Source organism: Alexandromys fortis, unplaced genomic scaffold (genome assembly GCF_014885135.2).
Source record: "Alexandromys fortis isolate MF-2015 unplaced genomic scaffold, M_Fortis_MF-2015_v1.1 scaffold_15, whole genome shotgun sequence".
NCBI classification, from domain to species: domain Eukaryota; kingdom Metazoa; phylum Chordata; class Mammalia; order Rodentia; family Cricetidae; genus Alexandromys; species Alexandromys fortis.
The window spans coordinates 19,176,652-19,184,187 of record NW_026067911.1 but is presented as its reverse complement, the minus strand read 5'-3'; positions in this window follow the sequence as shown (position 1 = coordinate 19,184,187).

Genomic DNA, 7,536 nt, shown 5'->3' with positions numbered 1-7,536 from the left:
CAGGCCTATTTTAACAGCTAAAGCGTGTCCTGCAAAGTAAAGGATTTTATCAAGTTCCTTCATGAAGGTCATTCCCCAGCACCATAAGAGTTAGAGCCTTTTAAGTCTTGGAGGTCCTTTTGATTTCTCCCGATCTGCTTCACTGCCATCCCACAGGCCCGATCAGCCACCCCAGGTAAAATCGCCTCACCACAAAGTGGACACCCTGGCTAGTTATGCATTGACCTGGTTTACCAAGCATTCCCACTGACCAGACGAGGTTCCATCAGGAGAACCGACAGCTGTTCTTAGAATATATGGCACATACTTGAAGTAGTAGGTATCTTGGTAGATTTGTGGTAGAATTCAATATCTTTAAAAGTTACCACGTATTTTATAAACCATTTGGAAAAGGAAGGCATTCAGTGAAGAGTGCAATCTATTTTCTGTGTGTATGTGTGGGTGTGTACTTGTGTGTATATGTTCACCTGTGCCAAGGCCAGAGAACGGTGTCGGGTGTCCTGCCATATCATTGTATGTCTTATTCCCTTGAGACAGGGTCTCTTATGGAACCTGAAGCTTGGCTGCCAGTTAGTAAATCCTAGCTATCCTCCTGCCTCTACCACCCCCCAGCCCCAACATGGGTTATAGGTATCCTAGACCTTGTGTGGGCTTTTTGTTTGTTTGTTTGTTTGTTTGTTTTTCATGGCTGCTGGGGACACAGACTCTTAAACTTGCACAGGAAGCTATCTTATTTGCTGAGCCATCTCTCCAGCCCCTACTTCATTTTATTGAGATAAGACTCTGAATGTATCCCAGGGTTGTCTTTCTATACTATTTTTTATTGAATTTTTTTAAATGTGTGGGGAGGGGAGTTTCTCATGGCTTGAGTGTGCAAGTCAGAGACTAGTTTGAACAACTTGGGCAATTGCAACACAGTGGAGATTAGAACCTAGCTTAAGTCATATCCAAACCTCTGTTCCAATAAAAAGAACAGCTATGGGCCACAGGTATTGGACAGGGTCTAAACAAGACCATGGACTGATCTCTCTCTCTCTCTCTCTCTCTCTCTCTCTCTCTCTCTCTCTCTCTCTCTCTCTCTCTCTCTCTCTTTCTCTCTCTTTCTCTCTCGCTTGCTAATGAGGACAGTGATTGTGACTCAGGCATCATGGGCTCTCTGGGCTTCTGTTTGGGTTTAGATGTAGTTGATGATGTCAAAGGAGACAGCTGCTGTATTCTGTATAAGAAAGGCCGTTACATAAATTCTAGGAAGACCCCGAGGCTTGAACACTGGGAAGGACAGGGGTGGGCTGTTTTAGGAAACCCTGACAGAGAGGATGGAGAGTCGTGGGTAAGAGGCATCCTCAGGGGCCAATGCTCAGAGGATGTTTTATTTGCTGAATGCTAGTGAATGTAATTCTCCCCTTGTCTACCTCCTCTGCTGCTTATTTAAGATAGAGCAGGAAATAAGTTCCCTAATTAATTTTCAAGGCTTTCAGAGGAGAAGGGATGCGTCTATGAGCTGCCCCTCCTTCTCAGAAGCTTGCCCAAATGACGCCTCATTTATTCCACTTGTTTCTAACTAATCAGGACAAAGGCAAAGGAGGATTGTGAACATGTAGTCAAGGGAAGGAGAAATGCCAGGCCGTTCTAGGACACCATACTTTTTCCTAATAATAAGCATTGTTACGGATGGTTTTCAGTCATGGCATTACAAACATAAAAGAAAGACTTGAGAGCCACCAGACTTTGTCAACTGGAGTTCTGTATTCAATGTACGATTAACATGTGTAAAGCATGCACAGCTTCCTTCTTTGGATGACAGCAGCACTTTTTACAGTCCATAAAAATAAGGTAAAGCAATGTATTGTTGTATTCTGCCAATGTGATGTTTTATTTAACCATGTCTCCTCAGACCTGATTATTAGTGCTTGAGTGTATTAGATTGTTTATTGACCAGAAATTCTGGCAGTCAAAAAAAAAAAAAAAAAAAAAGGATTCCAGCCAAGCTACCTTAAACATTACAGTTTATAGCCTGGGTATGTTAGATGCTATGCCTGATGGACGATAGCCTTTGTGAGACCAATTCTTCTGTTTTATTTATACACTTGTGCATGGTGATTTTTTTTATTTGCATGATAATTTCTTCTAAAGAAACTGGTTTAAAAATATGCTAATCAGTTATCAAACAGCATGTTATACAGTTCACAGACATTTTAAAATGTAAATAGATCTTTGAACCCACAGAGCTCTTGATGTGTCCAAGAACAAATATAAAGGTGTATGTATTGTATCTGCCATTTCCATCTACACACACACACACACACACACACCCTTTCAGCTGCCACCCAGAGACAGATCTAGAAGTCTCAGACATTGGAGTCAACATACTGAGCCCTCTTGAGTGTCTGCCCACTGTGTGTTGCTGTTAGCATTTGCAGTTATACTACCTACATATTTGTGCACTGAAGTCTCTAAACAAAAGACAGTGGCCTCAGATAGACCCTGCCTTCCTCTCTTTCTGTTGCTCTTCTGCATCCATGAGGATCATCACAGTTCACTGGGGCATGCCCGCCACAAGGGTGAAGGCGTCTGGCCAGTGTTTCCTCCTCTTGCCTCGCAGACGAATGTCTGCTGTCAGCTCACTATGGGGTGTGATTCCCCAGTAGCCTGTGGTGGCAGAGGTACCGAGTGAGAGGGTGTGGAGGGTGTGTCAGGAAGAGATCGTGAGACATTTGGAAACCTAATAATAAAACTGAAAGCGTAAAAACTTTGAAAAGAGAAACTAATAAAACTTGGGGTTTATTTTTGGGAAATTTCTTTTAAATCTCAGAATTTTATCCTGGGGCAGCTAGATTTTATGTTAAGAAAAATGTTTAGGTGTCTATTTCTCAACTCTGTAAGAGGTTTGATATTAGCCCACAAAAATTATCGTCCATACAAGGGCCTTTCTTTAATCATGACTTTAAATAAACTATGCAGGCTTTGCCCTTTTGTCTGTCTAGGCTCATTGTTACTTTATAACTTGTGTTAGTTTCTATTCACAGGGCTTCTGAGTCAAGCTTTGTGTCCTGATTTTCTTTCAATATTTATTAAAATGAAATGAAGTGTTTATGCCAAAGTCATGCTGGATATTTTTTAATCACATTTCTATGCACGATTTAAAGACAAAAAGCTCACATAACATCCACCATATCCTGGAGGGGAACAAGTAAACAGCTTCCATGGTAAACGGGAGATGGAGAGGGCTCATAGAAGAAGCCCAGTTGGTTGTCAGATGTCTTAGTTAGGTTTTCTATTGCTGCGAAGAAACACCTTCACTACGGCAATTCTTATAAAGGAAAAATATTTAATTAGTGTGGCTTAAATTTTTAGAGGTATAGTCCATTGCCCTCATGGTACAATATGGTGGCATGCAGGCAGACAAGGTATTAAAGAAGTAACTGAGAGTTCTACATCTCTCAGACAACAGGAAGTGATCTGAGATACTTGGTGTGATTTGAGCATATATGAGACCTCAAAGCCCACCTTCACAGTGACACACTTCCTCCTAAAAGGCCATACCTCCTAAGAGTGCCACTTCTTTTGGGGGCAATTTTCTCTCAAACCAGCATATGAGGAAACATCACATGCCATTTTTTTATACAACCACAAAGTCAATGATAAGATACAGTATCAATAAGTTGGAATCCATGCCGAGTGTTATCCTGTCTTTCACAAGCCTCAACTGGATATGAAACACAAGATCTCAAAAGGATAGATGCAGATACACTGGAAAGCCAAGGAGAGCAAGCGTTAGAAATTTAAATTTATTACTAAGTATAATGAGAAATATCTTAAAGCAAGAAGCATATTTTCTAAGTTATATTTTTAAAATATTGTTCTTATCAAACTCAATAACAGACTCTAGAGGAGCAGGGTGGGAGCAAAGGGGATACTGGAATGTTCTACAGTTTGACCATTGATTCTGGAATTCTAAGCTGTTAGTAAAGAGTTGTTAGATTCAAAATGCATCTTAAGACAAATCTGGAAGCTGGGTGTACAGCCTCCAGGCAGCCCAGGGCTCAAAGGGTAATCCACAGCATCCGCATAGAGTGGGCTTTTCTACCCAAGTGTGTTAAGGGAAAACACATTCATACACTCTCTTGATGGTTTCCTTCAAGCTGTTTATTTATTCTTCTTTTTTTAATTTTTTAAAATATTTATTTATTTATTATGTATACAATATTCTGTCTGTGTGTATGCCTGCAGGCCAGAAGAGGGCACCAGACCTCATTATAGATGGTTGTGAGCCACCATGTGGTTGCTGGGAATTGAACTTAGGACCTTTGGAAGAGCAGCCAGTGCTCTTAACCTCTGAGCCATCTCTCCAGCCCCTTATTTATTCTTCTTTTGCAGTCTTTCCTCCCACTCTCATTCTTGATGTTTCCTTTCTAACTCTATCTTTACTCTTGATATTTCTCTTCTAATTCTCTAAAACTCTTAATGTTTTCTTTAACTCTCATTTTTGATGATTTCCTTCTAACTCCCTCATTCTTGATGTTTTCCTTCTTACCTGTTTCAACTCTACCTAACTCTTTTCTTTCCCTTAGAGCTTATATACCCCAGCAAAATCTTTCAGGAAATATGAAAATGACAATGTGGTTACATTCTGTTTTTCAAGTGAATGATTACAATGAATATAAAACAATGAAAAGCAGCATTTTCTATATTCCTTACATGATTAGACATTTTATATATTACAGATAAAAAAAAAACAAATTATTCCAAGAACCCATGTATATTCATACCCAAGCAATTTGCTATAGATTTTCCATGTGGGCAAGCTAGGTATTATTCTTGTAAGTTCTTTTACTAGCAGGCTACATTTGCAGTTACAAAGAAAGGGACAATTAACTTATTTATCTTTAATGGTAATCCTTAGGGTACATACCCACTCATCAATGGTTTTTATATCAGGACATTGAGGGCAGAAATGTGAACAAGGAATTAATCATCATCAACCAACCCTAGCAAGGAAAGTATATCAGCTAGTAACAGTTGGACTGCTTTGTATTTTTGACCTCAGCTACGTGTCCTTGGCAGCTTTAGACTGTTCTCGAAGGTTTTTCTGCTCAAAGCCATTATCAAAACATCTGATCCAACCTGAAATTAATTTAAAGCTTTGTTTCAGCTAATGATGCACACCCAATACTGTAATTGCATCTTTCAGCTTTGAGAGAATTAGAGCCAGCTTGGCTCTTGGGGCTCAGTTGTTTTTATTTTAATCATTAACTTGAGCTACAGTCTATGCAGCCCCTTAGATGAAACTCATAGGCCCTGGTTGGTGTAGCATTTCCTTGTATTGATTTTAGTCATCAGATCTCTGTATAAGCTAACATTATTATTATCAATTAGACTGTATAGCTTAGCGAGGAATCCGGTAGAGCGGGATGTTTCCATGAGGTAAACACACTACATTACAGGCAGCGGGGAGTCTCCCTACTTCCATTCACACCATGCCAGATACCAGAGAAAGATCACAGCAGCAAACGCGTAAAGGCCCAGAACAGAAGATCTTCCGAATCTGTGGTCTTAGAGCCTTGCCTACCCGAGACTGACCCATCAGACAGTTTCCTTCTAGGGGGCTAACATCTGCTGCTCCTCTGACATGGCCACAGGGAGTGGTGTGCGCCTGTAATCCCAGTAGTGGGAGACGGAGGTGTTCCCCTTGCTCTTTGCTTCCATCTTTGTGTGGTATTAGTAGTAACGGTTTTCACTCACCCAGATACTGGATACCAAACCCCATTTCAGAGTTGACCTCAATAACCCCACTTTACAGCAGTTAAGAAAAGGGGAATGCAAGAGTTGGGCATCTTGCTAGCGAGCTGTGAGTAGTGACAACCTCTCAGAAAGCAGCGTGGAAGACGGAAGACGGGGATGGCCTGATATCCCTGGTTCATCCCAGGTGTCTTCTCAAACTGCCCTTCCCCAGTTTTCCTGTTATTGCATCTTTTTATTATTCGAACAAACACAAGCTAACAAATCAAAACAATACAAAGCCACAGAATAAGATAATTAAAAGAAAACTGTTTTTGCTCTTCCCAGTATGTCTTTTTTTCAACGCAGCTATTAAAAATAATAATAAGTGCTGTTTGGGAACAAATGCTTTAGGTCTAAGTTTTCCCTGACAGGGTGCCTCTCTTCGGCTGTTGTTACTTATCCCTTTGTGTATGTGATGCTTTGTTTCACTTGACTTGGTTATTGTATTAGAACTGTCCTTAAGTGCAGCTGACATCCCAGCAGGGTCTCTGCCTCCTGCCCAGGCCTCTGCTAGAGAGCACAGGCAGGATCCTTGCCTGCCCTTGTCACAGTGCCACAGCGCAGAGAGTTTCAACTGTCACTTTAGGTTCTTAATGGAACCAGGATCGGCTCCTGTACAGTCTTTTTTCCCTTCTCAGATATGGAACAGTTCTTCAGCAGAGTCTTGCTTCTTCCCTCACATCTCAATGTGCTTCCACACTGCAAATACTGATACCCTTGGCTGCTGTGTCCCACAGCATCTTCATACAAGCCATCACTATTTGCCTAGACCTAGTGTTCTAGTTAAAAGATTAAACAAGGAATTGAGAGGTTACCCAAATTTTATTTAGAATGAAGGTGGGAGAAGAGTTTAAAAATGCATTTCTCTTTTATCTAGATGGAATCTTCATTTTTTCTTTGTTTTCCAAGTGAGGTCCTTGAAGACTATTCCTAGAAGGTGTTCTTCCCTCTTGGGTCTGCTAGTACATGCTGGTTTTTAAAGTCATGCTACCTTATGGCATTCCGGAGAACAGGCCTATCAGTCAATCAAATGCACACAAGCTAACAGTCCCCGGAGTTTCTATTTAGGGCTACAGTCTTTCTTGTCAAGCGTTAGTGCCTGGGTTTGGATCCGATCCGTTGCACCCAAGTGAAGCTGGGCTTGGCAGCAGGCACCTAATCCCAGTGCTCGTGGGGAGGCAGGTGACACTGGGGGCTCAGTGGCCAGCCACTATAGCAAAAAAGGAAAGTTCTGGGTTCATTGGGAGAATCTGCTCACCGAATAAAGTGGAGAACAATTGAAGAAAACACCCAACACCAACCTTTCTCATCTACACATAGGGCAACATGCATATACAAAACAACACATACACACACACACACACACACACACACACAGGGGAACATGGACACACACAACACACGCACATGAAAGAGAGATAAAGACTTCATTTAAAACCTAACTTTGCCTAAAAGTCCATATTCTAGAACTCCTTAAAGACTCAGAATGAATTCCAAACTCAGAACAATCCAAATGTAAAAGGTTTCTGGAAAGTATAATATTTTAATACCTAACATCTGAAAAGACATTTAGATAAAAGATCTCCACTCTTTTAAAGACATGGAGAAATTACTATGATAAATGAAAATCTATTTTCCTGTATTTAAGTCCCCAAATAAAGTATTTATAAAAGTCTTAAACCCAGCAGCACTTAGCATCCGTGTGCCGCCTTCTCTGGTCTCGTTCACAGCAGCCTAGCTGAAGCGTATGGATCT